Below are 15,830 nucleotides of genomic sequence, written 5' to 3' on the forward strand. Positions count from 1 at the left end.
CTTTATGAAATATTCATAGAACAAGAATTGAGCTCCTTTAGTTAAACTATGTCCAAATTTTATTTTCATTGCAATTTTGTGAAAATATTGATAACTCATATCATCATTTGTTCTTAAATTCGATAAATTCGATATTTTAAATTTTTTAAATTATTTTTTAATTAAAAAATAATTTTATATCATACATACATAATCGCATAATGTCATAAACACATGACAATAAACAGGAGAATATAGAAAACAGTTAAATGGTGGTATCTTTATATAAACCTTTGAATTTAATTTTGAACTCATTTCTATTACTCATCTTGTTATCACAATAACGCTCCTTGATCATCCATATTACACAAATAAGTTATGACCGAAATCCCATTTAAAAGGGAAACCGTGTTGAAGACGTACATATTAAAATTTTCCAGTTGTCTCCACGTACGTACCTAAAGATTAGATAGGTATGGATGTCAACTAATGTTTGCAAAAAGAAGCTGCTAATGTTACTCTCGAAACTAGATACATGTTATGGACTGTCAGATATGGCCGCATTTAGAGTCTAGTCATTTGCCCAGATTTCCCCAGAATTAAATCGAATTAAATTGGGTAAAATGTGCTCAAAACTAAAAATATTTAAGTCGTGTTTTTATAAAACAATTTGTGAAAATAATAACCTAGAAAAGTGGCGCCCTGATATAACGCCCAGTGTACATAAGGCCCAAAATGAATCTTGGGAGTTCAGAATGTCCAGACTGTAGATAGTGACAGATGCAATGCCGATGATAAAGCCCATTAAGTCCATATTTAATAACAATATTAGTAAGTTAAGGAGAATTTTGATCGCATTGCCGGCTTTAGGTTGGTCCAAAGGTACAAAACCGAACTAGACACAACCACGTTGTTTGTGGTAGTAGGCTTAGTCATCTCTACTTAGAGGCTTTAGTTTGAGCAGCTACATGTTATCGGAAGAAGATTCTATCCACCAGAGGGTAAATTTTTTCAAAAAAATTTTCTCATGTACCTGAGTTTGCTTTTGATAAAGAAGTGGACCTCCTCGTCAGAATGCACTTTCTCCTCACCCACGACTTTGCGGAGTTACGGCACATCACTGCTACGTATTTCTACTATCTTTATAGTTCTGTCCTTAGAGTCATTGACTGTTGGTGGGGTCATCTTGGATTCTTCATCAAATGACACTGTATCTGTGGCATAACTGCCTCGGAAGTTTTTATCGGAATTTGCCGATCAACATAGTACCGGCTGGAACTAGTGTTGCTGCCAGCTGTGTGTACTTGAGTCCCTTCTTCCATTTTACCCTCATCTTCCTTAGTAGAACATGTCCTCGGGGGATATGTCCTGGTACTGTTCTTCTTTAACAAGCCTTTCCAGATGTTCAAAGAGCTCCCTACTTTGTTTTTATAGGCTATACTAAATAGTCCTTACAGCCCTTGTCCATATTTTCGGCCCTGTCGCCTGTCCTATGGTCGAGTCGTCTTGTCAGTCCGTTTGTCTATCTGCTTGGCTGATGCGCACAATAACTCTCAAACGGATCAACAGACTTGATCCAATTTTTGTATCACATAATAGCTTCGTTCCAGAACTAAAAAGTTTTTACACATTTAAAACATTTTGCACATTTTCCCCAAAATGCGTTTCCGTAATCCTAAAAATTTGCAAAATGTTCACTTCTCTTTGAACAAAAATGGCGCTGAATATCTTTCTCTATAGAAACTTTTTACTCGACAAATTTGAGCGAGCAACAATGTGCAACATGTAATATTACATGCAGACATAGATCAGGTCCAAATATGTACTATATGGGTCCATTCTTTCGGGTTTCTCCCACGCAAAATTCTAAAATTGTTCGCAAAAGGGCAGTATAAGGACATGTCTCGGATAGTTTTGAAATTTTTTGCAGCACCTTATGTCCATGAGGTAACGGTCCAAAAACTCTAAAAGACTCTGGCGAAATCAATTAAAATCTATAACTTACGAATTTAGTATCAGATTTGGCACAAACTTTGCAGACCACAGAATTTAATTTAAGTAGGTATTCGAAATGTTGTTTACAAAAGTTCAAAATGTTCCCTTAATGCAGTTTAAAGGCTTTTTGAGGACCACTTTGAAAACTTTTCATTGAAGGTGGTGCTTGCAATTCTGATATTTTTTTCATGGGCAAGACCATGTTTCTTGACGTAGACTCCCAAAGGCTCCCGAAAATCAAACGGTGACTAACTAAAAGGGCTTATTGGGACAATATCTGTCGGAAGAAATCACTCCCAAAATTAGATCTACTTCCAAGATAGACTATGTCGGTCCATTCCTTAAGTACTTCCTCCGAAAATGTTCAACACATTAGCGCTTTAATCCAAATCAAATTTATTAGCAAGCATTTGTTCCGAACCTCCACAGTCATTAAGATAAATGACATAAAAGTTGCATAAAACCCTATGGTCGATCTGTCCATATATCAGCCTTCGGCAGCGCCTTTAATCGCGAGCAAGCAAAGAGAGTTTCTCTCTCAACTCACACAATTTAACTCATTGAAAAACCATGCACTCACACAATGACAACAGTGTTTGCTCAAATTTTGTTGTTGTATGTCGATCGCTGCCATAGATGAAAGCAGGTATCGGCACCAATACAAATGAAGTATATGCGGTCACACACATACGACATCGAGAGGCTAAATTTCGCTCTCTCCACAAAAATCATGTGGGTTAATGCATTGCTAAAATTAAAAGTCATTGAAAAAAGCGACGGCACAACCTTCTTTATTGACTTCTGAGTGAAGACTAAATTGTGGTCGTTTTGTTGTTACTCTCATCAAGGCAGCCAAGATCACCCATATACGTTAACGTGACTACATCAACAACATTCGTACTCATTGTTCTCATCTGTTAGCAAAGGAAAGACTATCTCAGAGAGACTAATGTACAAAATATTTTGAGCACCACCGCATCAAGGGCACATGTGCCCCTTTTTGCCTCATGCTGGATGAAAGTTTCAATATTGACACAAGCTGAGGCTATACCTCTCTCGGAAAAAATCACTGATACTCAGCCAAGATCATCCATATACGTTAACGTGACAGCAACAACAACATATGTTCTCTGTATTCTCATCTGTCGTGGTTCAGCAAAGGAAAGACTCGCTCAGAGAGACTAATGCACAAAATATTTTGAGCACCACCGCTGATACTTGTTATTTTGATAACCCAGCTAAAAAATTTTTCCGAGGGCTCTGATTTTGCCGATTTCTCTAATATTTTTTCTAGAAATTGGACCGATTTTCTATAAGTTATTTTTTTAAGAATCTCTTAAGACTCGACATTCTGAATTCGTTTCGACATCTAATCGATTTTCTACGGGATTTTTTTGTTCAGTGGTTGTCGAAAAACAAAATGACCTGTTACTTACAAAAATTGTAATTTAATGTTGATTACATATAAGGTTAGGGAGGTTGCATACGCATAGCCAACTTTGCATCTGTCCAACGGTGAATTCATTGGCTTATTTATTTTAACTATATGGGTCACAGACTTTTTTCTTTGCTGAACTTGATTCTTCCTATCAGAAGATGATTGCTTCTTATTGTGGTTTGAGTTGTGTTCTTTGTGCTTCTTCACTCCTTACGAGTTTGGGTTCGGCTTCGGAACAGAACTACCCAGCGGAGTAACAGCTTCGTATTTCTATTATCTTTAAAGTTCTGTCTTTAGAGTCATTGACTGTTGCTGTGGTCTCCTTGGATTTTCCATCATATGACACTGTATCTGTGGCATTCACTGCCTCGGACATTTTTATCGGAATTTGCCGATCAATATTGTACCGGCTGGAATTAGTGTTGCTGCCAGCTGTGTGTACTTGAGTCCCTTCTTCCATTTTACCCTCATCTTCCTTAGTAGAGCATGTCCTCCGTGGATATGTCCTGGTACTGTTCTTCTAAAAAAAGCCTTTTCAGATGTTCTAGGATCTCCCTACTTTGTTTCTACAGGCTATGCTAAACAGACCTTACAGTCCTTGCCCATAATTTCGGTCCTGTCGCCTGTCCACTGGTCGAGTCTTCCTGTCAATCCGTTTTTCTCAAATTTTTGTATCACATATTAATTGCAGACATAGATCAGGTCCAAATATGGACTATATGGGTCCATTCTTTCGGGTTTCTCCCAGGCAAAATTCTAAAATTGTTCGCAAAAGGGATGTCTCGGATCGTTTCGAAATTTTTTGCAGCACCTTATGTCCATATGTACTTCCTGAGGTAATAGTCCAAAAACTCTAAAAGACTCTGGCGGAATCGATTAAACCCTATAGACTCCCAAAGGCTCTCGAAAATCAAACGGTGACTAACTAAAACGGCTGAATGCGACAATATCTGTCGGAAGGAATCACTTCCAAAATTAGATTTAGTTCAAGATGGACTATGTCGGTCCATTCCTTAAGTACTTCCTCCGAAAATGTTGAACACATTAGCGCTTTAATCCAAATCAAATTTATTAGCAAGCAATCATTAAGATAAATGCCGTAAAAGTTGTGTAAAGCCCTATGTTCGATCTGTCCATAGATCAGCCTTCGGCAGCGGCTTTACTCGCGAGCAAGCAAAGAGAGTTTCTATCGCCACTCACACAATTTAACTCATTGGAAAACCATGCACTCACACAATGACAACAGTGTTTGCTCAAATTTTGTTGTATGTCGATCGCTGCCATAGATGAAAGCAGACATTGGCACCAATACAAATGAAGTATGTGCGGTCACACGCATACGACATCGATAGCGTAAATTTCGCTATCTCCACAAACATCATGTGGGTTAATGCATTGCTAAAATTAAAAGTCATGGAAAAAAGCGACGGCACAACCTTCTTCGTTAACTTCTGAGTGAAGACTAAATGGTGGTTATTTTTTTGTTACTCTCATCAAGGCAGCCAAGATCACCCATATACGTTAACGTGACTACAACAACAACATTCGTACTCATTATTCTCATCTGTCGTGGGTTAGCAAAAGAAAGACTATCTCAGCGAGACTAATGTACAGAATATTTTGAGCACCACCGCATCAAGGGCACGTGTTCCCCTTTTTGCCTCATGCTGGTTGAAAGTTTCAATATTCACACAAGCTGAGGCTATATCTCTCTCGGAAAAATCACTAATACTCGGCCAAGATCATCCACATACGTTAACGTGACTGCAACAACAACATATGTTCTCTGTATTCTCATCTGTCGTGGTTCAGCAAAGGAAAGACTCGCTTAGAGAGACTAGTGCACAAAATATTTTGAGCACCACCGCTGATACTTGTTATTTTGATAACCCAGCTAAAAATTTTTTCCGAGGGCTCTGATTTTGCCGATTTCTCTAATATTTTTTCTTGAAATTGAACCGATTTTCTATAAGTTTTTTTTTTAAGAATCTCTTAAGACTCGACATTCTGAATTCGTTTCGACATCTAATCGATTTTCTACGGGATTTTTTTTGTTCAGTGGTTGTCGAAAAACAAAATGACAGGTTTTAAAATTCGCATATACAATTTTTAATTTTTTTTAATATAAATGTAACATATAATAATTCAAGCTAGTGTTGATAGCTTCAACATACTCGTGTACATTGCCTCTGAGTGGGGTTTGTTCTGTACAGCACTACACGTGTTGTGTCAATACCAAAGGCATCAGCGTCAGAATTTTTTCCGAATTTTTTTTTTCAGAAAATCTAAACTTTTCCCCGAAATTTTCCAGAATTTATTTTCGAATTCGGACCGAATTCTGTCAGAAAATCTATTTTTTCTCCGAATTTTCCAAGAATTTACTTCCGAATTCGGACCGAATTCGTCGCGAAACTCAAATAGTTTTTTAGGGTTTTCTTTAGAAAATTCTTTCCGAATTCGGTGACCACGTTCGTACAAATTTGGTACCGAATTCGGTACCAATTCGTCATCAGAATCGGAAATTTTTCAGAAATTCTTCTGTCTTATCGAAGTATACCTTTGCTCTTAAATAACCCCAAAGAAGGAACGATGTCAAATCCAATGATATTGGCGGCAAATTGACATCGCCACCACGTGAAATAACACGGCCAGCCCATTAAACGCACCAAACAGTCACTCTTTGTGTTTTTTCGACAATCTTTCTTGGATTATCGTTCGTCCAAATGCGGCAATTCAGCTTACTGTCGAATCCACTGAGGTGTAAATGTACCTCATCACTAAAGATGAGTTTCTTCGAAAATTGATCATCCACTGTAGCCATTTCTTGCATCCGTTCTACTGACGACGTTGGTAATGTTTATCATCAACGAACGTGGAGCAGTCATTGTTGGCCATGACGACGAGTTACTGACTTACAGTGAAAGTGAATAAAAACAAACAATAAACATCATGTGGTTGTTGTTTTCTTCACTCATACATACACACACTAAAACATTAATGAAAATTCTTGGGCGACGCTGCCCTAGATCAGCGTCAGGCACCATACTTTTCTATTGCATTCTTTACGGGGTGTCATTGTGTGAGTGCATGATTTTTCAATGGGTTGAATTGTGTGTGTGGAGAGGGCAACGATAAATGAGCGCACGTGGGCACTCTCTCGCCTGACGCTGCCCCAGACAGACGGCAGTGTTAATTTGCATTAAGATGTGCATTTAATTTTAGCCTGACAGACGACAGTTTCTGCATTTAGGAAACAGCTGATTGCTGTTTTGTTGTTGTTTGCACTGTATTTTTTGTTTTCCTTGTGCCTCAGAGCATGATATGCTCTCTCCATCATATGAATATGGGCTCTCTTCTACGGTATTGCCATATTGAAATACCTAAATGCCCTCTAAATTCAGTTTGATATTGTGCATTAAGAATGTGGATAATGCACGAATTAATTTGAATTAAGGCAGTTAATGCAAATTAACGCTGCCGTCTGTCTAGGGTATTAACCACGTGTTTTCACAGCTCCTACAGACAGACCAGTTGGCACATTTGGACGACTAAATTGACCAAAAACCACTATTTAGAAAATTAAACATTAGATTTGATTGAAGTCAGATTTTTCTTGATGTTATGCACATATGTGATGAAAATAAGTACAAAAAATAATGGACCCAGTCTGTGACATACATATATTTTCTGTTTAAGGAACAGAGTATTGAACACCTATAGAAATGTAGCTCATTTATCTCTCTCTCTCTCTCTCTTTCATAGAAACTATGCGAATATGTATGTATGTTTTAAAATATTGGCAACTGATTTTGAACTTAAAGTTTTACTTAATTGTACTTAAAGTACATATATGTACATCGTAGAATAAATTATGCAAACCCCTAAAGGCGGAAATGCTTTCAATAGAGTTATTAACAATTAGAATTTAGAAAAAAAACACATATTGGTTTTCCATTATTATTAAGTTTATTATGCATTTTTTTACGTACGTATTTAAATATTTTCTTCTTCAAGATTTTAATACACAATTATTTGATATGTGATAGGCATCACATTTTTGGGTTTTGGTATAAAATGTTTAAAATAAGTTATTTTTTCGACATAGACAATATTTGCACTGCTTAATAAATCTATTTTGGATTTTGTTTTAATATAACAAAATATAAAACAATATATTATTTATTTTTAAAAAGGTAAAAATGTATTGTTTGTTGTTTGCATTTATTTTCTATCCACCGTGCAAATATTAGTTGTGTCTAGATTTTGTTGTGGTGTATTTTTTGTATTTGGTCACCTTAGAAAAGGAGCACAGGCCCAGTAGGGACCTATTTGTGCCTTAAGACAAAATTGCTTTTATTTTCTAGATTTAGCCAAATATTGGATATCTTACAAATACTTCCCATGCTTGACCCAAAAAGAATTCTCAATTCTTGGCATATGTATGTACTTATTGTGTATTGGAATTTGGAAGGGGAACATATTTAATTTTTTTTAAGAAAACAAAAAACAATGGTTAACCCCAAGTTTTTTAACTAAAAAAATAAGTTTTCATTTTGATATTAATAGAAAAAAAATTAAAATATTTTTTTGACAATATTTTTAATTTAATTATTATTTTTAAATATTAGCATAGTTTTTTTCTTCTTTAAACATTTTTACATACTCTATATATAAACAACAACAACTACAATAATATACATTCATTAAAAACAACAAAAAATTTCTTCAAAATTTAGTTTTGTTTGTGTGTGTGTATAACTTTCTTTCATAGTTATTTTTGGTATCGTTGGGTGGGTAACTCATTTTTTTCATTATCTTTTATTATTTTTTTTTAGCATTTTAAATGTGTGTGTCCTTTTTTATTTACTTATTATCTTCTTCTATTTTTTGCAAAGCAACGTCGTAACGTGTGATAATTTTCATATTTTTTAACCTAAAACAAAAACAACAACAATGTGGTGGTTGCAGCTCAAAAAAAGTTATACGGTTTCAGTTGGTGGCTTTAATACAACATTTTTTTTTCTTCAACTAGTCTACTTTCTAAGTGATATTTGCTATTTAATTGATCATTTTTTGTATATGTATGTGTGTGTCTTGTAGCGTCCGGTCACATTGTTCTCTAGCAAAAGAAAAAGAAAACACGCCATGGTTGTCTAAACTTTTTGGTAACATTTTGGTTGGGGCTGCAGTCATAGTTGGTTGGCTGCGTGCTTTAAAAAAAATGCATCACCTTAAAAATGAAATCACAAATTTCCCTTTAGCTTTAGTTTATCTTAAATCTTTTCTAGATTGGTGCTAACATTATTTAAAAAAGTTATAAGTTAAGTGTTAAAATAAGACTATTTTCATATTTTTTTTTTTAAATTGATATTAAACGTTACATTGGTTTGGTTATGATTTTGGTTTATGGTGCTATTTCTCATACTATCATTTTTGGAACATTATCATTTTCTTCCAAATTTGTAATATGATCGATCTACAATTGTGAGCAGAATTTTGTTTTCAGATTTTTGCTAAAATTTGTGTAATTTTCCAACTATTTCCCACGAACATTCCTGCTGGGACGAGGGGAGTTGTCTCTGATATCAGTGAGTTAAGTTTCGAATTCGAAGGAACTCTCCAACGATATCGCTTGTAAAGAATTTTTGCACGACTGAGGTGTTTTTGTCACTGCTGCTTTCTTATATTATCTAGCCTGGGTATCACGGGCATTCAGAGGGCAAGTCGAGCATTGTAACTATTGCAGCACGGTGGCACTTACTAACTCAATATTTTTGATTAGAAAGAAGTCATACTCACATGAATTAGCATCAAAATGAATATCGATATTAATAGAGGCTCCTTAAAACTTTTTTGAGTATCTAAAAAAAATAATTTGGCAGTTAATACAAAAACAAATGAATCGAAGATACTTTTATTACCATTTCATAACAAATATTGGTACAGATTTTAAGTAATGATTTTTTTCACGCAATTTTATTTCCCTTGGGACACTTTGATTCGATCAAAAATACACCTCATCGAAATAATGGTTTTGGACTCCAAGTATGTTGGGACGCAATCCGTTTCATACAAAGTGGAGTCGATTAAGCCTCGTCAATCCGTCTGTCTGTTTTTGTAGCAGCTACTCGTCCTTCACATGTATACGTTGATATGTTTTCAACTCCAAGTGAATAGGATTGGTTTGGTTGAATATTTCAACATGCGGACCGTTATTGCTTGCTAGGCAGATGTTTCGCCTTACGTCATCAGTTCTGACCCAGTAAGAATTGAGGCCGCTCACGGTGGTCCCACTTGTATGGAAAGGAGTGCCAAAAATAGTTCTAATCGAACTACCGCCTTGAAATTTTAAACATAGGTTTATAACGAGGCAAAAATTAGTAGTAGATGTAGGTCCACATTTACGTATATCCCCCATATAAAGATACCGCTCGATTTTTGGTATTTTGACGAATTCAGACATATTGTCCAACCGATTTGGCTGAAATTTTGCATTGTGAGCTCTAAGTGAACAAGATACCTCCTTGCAAAAAATGTACCGCCCTATAAAGGTACCGCCCTATTTTCGGTATTTTGCGATTTTTGCCAAATTTTCCAACCGATTTAGTTGTAATTTTGCATTTTGAGCAGTGAGAATTGAGGCCGCTCACAGTGGTCCCACTTGTATGGAAAGGAGTGCCAAAAATAGTTCTAATCGAACTACCGCCTCGAAATTTTAAACATAGGTTTATAACGAGGCAAAAAGATAAAAAAATTGTAGTGGATGTAGGTCCACATTTACCTATATCCCCCATATAAAGATACCGCTCGATTTTTGCTATTTTGACGCATTTAGACATATTTTTCAACCGATTTGGTTGAACATTTGCATTTTGAGTTCTGAGTGAACAAAATACCTCCTTGCAAAAAATGTTCACTATAGGTCAACGTTTAGGTATAGCCCCCATATAAACGTACCTCCCGATTTTCGGAATTTTGAACTATTTGTGCCAAATTTTTCAACCGATTTAGTTGTAATTTTGCATTTTGAGCAGTAAAAATTGAGGATGCTCACAGTGGCCCCACTTGTATGGAAAGGAGTGCCAAAAATAGTTCTAATCGAACTACCGCCCCGAAATTTTAAACATAGGTTTATAACGAGGCAAAAAGATAAAAAATTGTAGTGGATGTAGGTTCACATTTACGTATAGCCCCCATATAAAGGTACCGCTCGATTTTTGCTATTTTGACGAATTTAGACATATTTTCCAACCGATTTGGTTGAAAATTTGCATTTTGAGTTCTGAGTGAAGAAAATACCTCCTTGCAAGAAATTTTCACTATAGGTCTACGTTTAGGTATAGCCCCCATATAAACGTACTTCCCGATTTTCGGAATTTTGAACTATTTTCGCCAAATTTTCCAACCGATTCAGCTGTAATTTTGGATTTTCTCCTGCACATTTAGTGGGACCGATTTGGTTGAAAATTTGCATTTGTGAACAAAATACCTCCTTGCACAAAATGTTCATTATAGGTCCATGTTTAGGTATAGCCCCCATATAAACGTACCTCCCGATTTTCGGAATTTTGAACTATTTTCGCCAAATTTTCTAACCGATTTAGCTGAAATTTTGGATTTTCTTCTGCACATTCAGTGGTAGCTTCATACCTACCGGATATTTTCATATTCCTCGCGTGGAATTGATGAGATAGGCAATTTCGTGTGTGTGGATTTCACACATAAAGTTAGTGACCTAACGTTTTAAACAAGGCCGCAGGGTACTACCTTCGACATCCTCAAACAGCTTAGCATGACTAACCGCTTTATATGCTTTAGTCAGGTCTAATGCTAGCATCACTGTTGGTGTGAATGCGATTCAAGCCTGCCTGATAGGCTCGTTGATCTAGCGGTTCTCTTTTATACCTTTGGACCTCTCTCTCTAGATCATGAAGGTCTCTCCTGACGTGCCTGGGTGGGGGAGCCTGTCCATTAAATCGTGACAGGGATGCTCACTGCGGTAACACCCAAACAGGTACTGCATCGACAAGATCTGATTGTGCTGACGCAACGGTAAAACCTTCGCCTCCTCATGAAGATGGTCCACTGGTGTCATGAGGCAGGTTTGAATCTTCTTCCACTGCGATGCGCTAACCTTTGCAGACCACCGCCGCTGGCGCCGAATAGCTTACCACAGACCGGCCTATTGCATTGTAGGTGGTCAACAAGGTTTCTTTATCAGCATCCCAAGTGCTGCCGACCAGCGACTTGAGAACCTTGTTGCTACTTCTGATCTTATTGCAAATAGCTGTGCCATGCGCGAACGACTTGAACATGCTATCGAACGTTACACCCAGTATTTTGGGGTAGTTGGTTGTCGCAATCAGTGCACCATCGACCAATATGTTCAGTGGGCGCCTCATCTCAGCCGTCCATGTGGTGAGCAGCGTGGCTGTGGATTTAGCGGCGGATATTTTCATATTTTCATGGTGTCTAATGCTGTCGTAGTACTATGCATTTTCCGAAATCCATGTTGATGTTGGGCAACTGGTAAACACCTTCTCATCGTGGGGAGGAGTAGCACCTCTAGGATGTTTGCTACTGGCGACAGGAGTGAAATCGGCCTGTACGATTCACCTCTGCTGGCATCCTTGCCAGGCTTCGGTTACGGGACCACCCTGCCAACTTTCCAGGCATCTGGTACAACATGGGTGGCTAACGATAGGTTGAGAACACTTGTTAAACACTCAACTCCAGGTTCATCCAGCTGGTTAAGCATTACCATCGATATTCGGTGCGGGCCTAACGCTTTGGATGATTTAGCGTTTCGGATGGCATCTGCAACAGCGCTGATCGTAAATTGTGGTGGTAGCTGGAAGAGATCTTCTTATACGGCGTAGCACACTTCTCTTCGCCCTCGGGGTGCTCTATGAACTGCCGGTTAAAATAACACGCGCACCTCTTTGGGTCAGTTACTGTCACGCCGTTGAAAGTAACAGCCGTTCTGTCATCCTTCTTTTCCGGACTCGAGCGTGATTTAACCGTTGCCCACAATTTAATTATTCCTGCACCAATGTTGCATTGCTTCAGATGATCTAGCCACTTTTTCCGCTTATGTTCGCCTACTAGCCTGTTGACTTAAAGAGTAAGTTATCTAACTCTTGGGTCTTCGGGGTTCGTACAGCGAAGCTCATCACGTTCATTTGCTAGTCCCTTCGCCTCTGCTGGGATATTTGGTCTTATTTCGGGTATTCGACCAGCAGGAATGTAGCGAGCGGCTGCTTTAGTGATGATGTCTCGGAAAGTTCTCTCAGCTACCCGAGGATCTGAGGGGGTGGGCAGTTGTCTGAAGCGGTGATTGGTAAATTCTCTGAAACCTTGCCAATCAGCTTTCCCATGGTTCAGGAAAGTACGGCGTTCAGAGTTTATGAAGTCGGGTGGTCTGTTTACGGAGACGATGATAGGGAGGTGGTCCGAACTAGGGAAATGACGGATTGCCAGGATAAGTCCTGGTGCCACAATGGTGATATCTGGCGAGCTGTGGCAGTTTCCATTTCATTCACCGCGCAAACCGTGGAGCTATCGATTTGCTCTGTCAGCGCTGTACCCTGTACTCTGGTCATTACCTTGGACGGAATGCCAAAGCTCATGATGGGCATGACGGTTATCGCCCTCTAAAAGCAAACTAATATTGGGCATATAACGCCGGGCGCAGCTATTCATCGGCGGTATGTACACAATCCCGCGACGGCCGGTTCTATGCACCGGATTGACTCGGAGGAATTTTCGACCAGGGGCCGTCACCTCAACAATTATGTGCTTCCTCCATAACCCGTGTTGCAACTTATATCTTTGCTATTGCCCAGCAAACCAATCGTTCCGAAGTCACTACGAACTTCGGATGCTTCGTCCATCGTAAACTATGGTAGTTCATCGGCTGAATTAAATCGTAAAAGTCGTCCGGTCGCTATCGGGTGTCTACAAAATTGTCGGGTAAAATAACCCGAGCACTTCTTCAGATCTGTCACAAGTACGTCGTTAAGCATTACAGGTGTCCGATTTCCTGTATCTACTCTCAGGAGTTCTTCCACTTGAATTCGAGCGAATTTCACTTTATACTCGAATACATTTCGGAGTTGTGCCCATTTCATAAATTCGACCAACAGAAATATGACTAGCGCTTGCAACAGTGATAATGTAGCGGATATTCTTCCATGAACATCAGAGTGATTGACAGTCCGTTAAAGCATTGGGACGTGAGATCTCAGGATTGGCCAATTGGCTTTCCCATGATTAAGGAAAGTACGGCGTTCAGATTTTATGAAGTCGGGTCGTCTATTGATGGAGATGATCCGACCCAAGGGAAATGACGGGTTGCCAAGTAATTTCATTCGTCAGACCAGGTGACACCATGGATATGTCAGGTGAACCATCCCAGTCTTCCTGATTCTGGTTTGGGCGTCCTCGTAGATTACATAGATTACATTTGAATTAGCCCTTATTCAAATGTTTTAGAGTTTTAGGATATGTCTTGGTTCATTTTGAAATTTTTTGCAGAGGGTTGTCCTCCCTGCCCCATATTACGGTACAATTTTGTTCGAGGACAAGTCCATAATTCCTGAGATAATGGCTCAAAAACTCTAAAACCCCTGCGGACACCAACTAAAATGATTGATGAGCACGATTATTTACGAATTAAGTATCCGTTTTGTCCGAAACTTAGCACATCGTAAAATTTCTTCCAAACGTGCATCAAGTTCTAAGAAGGTCCATATCAGACAAGAGCTCCGGGTACTCTCAAAAAAGTTCGAAATTTTCGCTTAAATGCAGTCTAAAGGCTGTTCGAGGGTTCTTTTGACATGTTTGCCGAAGTTAGTATTTGAGATTCTGTTTACAGCGATATAACGTTTTTCGTGGGAAGGTCCATACTTCCTGTCGTAATGATCCAAAAGTTCTTAATAATGCTACTGTAACCAACTGAAATGCCTGGTGGGCACGAACATGGAAGTATTTCTCTTAAACTTAGATCATGTTCGATTATGTGGAACTACTCCTTCCGGTACCTCCCTCACAAAAGTTTAAAAATTTCGCTAAGTGCAGTGTAAGGGCTGTTCGTCGAAACAGTCCTTGTTATTCTCATGACATTGACTTATTTTTTTTCGTGGGCAACTCCATGCTTCCAGACTTTACGACCCAAAAGCTCTAAGAAATTCTACGTTGAACAACTAAAATTGCTGACTCCCTAAATAAGATCCAATTCAAAGATGAACCCGTAAAAGTTTAACACTTTTGCCCTTTAATCCACTTAAAGGCCACATTATCGGATCGTGTTGAAATGTTATAGTCATTGTGGTCCTGACGAGAACAGTATACAATTTTTTTTGCCAAGGGAAGTCAACACTTTCTGAGGTATGGGCCCCGAAATGTCGGGTCACCACTTCTTAAACCTCTCGCGCTAATGTTTACAGTAGTTTTTGAGGTCCTTGTTACCCGATATAATTATATTCCAGCCCAATTTTTATTTTTGCAATTTAAAAAGGACTATGGTTTTTTGATTGGGTCAGTTTGTGGAATAATTAGGACCACTGTTTACAATTCCGACTAAAAATGGACGCGTGCTAAACAAATTAGGCTCGAACATTCACGAACACTGACCAACATATTTATGCAATTTCACGCACTAAAACAGCGATTTGAAAAGATTTTTAAACAAAATGTTAGGCACGATCGTGACACGCATGTTTCGTGAGTGATACAATTTTACAAAAAAGCATGAGTACGCACAGTCCAAAAATTTTTCGGCGCGCGTACAGCTGAACCCGAGTTTTTTGAGAAGGCATAACTTGCACTACTCACGAAAATGGTGTGTCGGATATGTACGACGCCACTTTGAAGAGAAGTAATGTCGAAATACGCCGAAATTGTGGCTAGCAGTTAGTTGAGGGGTTTTTATCGACCACAAAAAATGTTATGTTCACTAGTTTATGATGACTTATTGCGTGATCCACATTGGATTGGATTCTTCCAAATAGTTGGGGTTTGCTATAAATTTTTCTGTTATTTTAGGTTAGTCGTTTGTTTGTTATTACCGATAAAGATTTCACCTTAAAAATTATAAAAGCGTGAGGACCCCTGACTGTCTTGTTACATCTAAAAAAATTTTATTTAGCAAAAAATTTTATATCCAATGTAACGTTTAATATTATTAAATTTTTAAAATACTCAGCAAACTCTAAAATTTAAAAAGAGAAGATAAATAACAAATTTATTGCACCTCGAAATTTAGATGTTAGGCCTGCTTTTCACATCAAAGAGGTTTGGTTGCAAGAAAAGAAAACAACAACAAAGGTGTAACCTATTCATGGGCAGCTATCTTTATAACGTGTGTATGTGCGTGTTTTTCATGTTCGTTGAAAATAAAAAAAATAGAAAAACGAAT

At 38.0% G+C, this 15,830-nt stretch overlaps 1 protein-coding gene across 2 annotated transcripts in view; it reads left to right on the top strand.

The window, feature by feature from the left end:
- Positions 1 to 15,830, top strand: part of fus (epithelial splicing regulatory protein fusilli) — a 152,118-nt gene that overhangs the window by 129,177 nt on the left and 7,111 nt on the right. The gene's annotated exons all lie outside the window — the stretch shown is intronic.

The sequence above is a fragment of the Musca autumnalis genome, unplaced genomic scaffold (assembly GCF_047663935.1).
Source record: "Musca autumnalis isolate F117 unplaced genomic scaffold, ASM4766393v1 scaffold_5, whole genome shotgun sequence".
Classification (NCBI taxonomy): Eukaryota; Metazoa; Arthropoda; class Insecta; order Diptera; family Muscidae; genus Musca; species Musca autumnalis.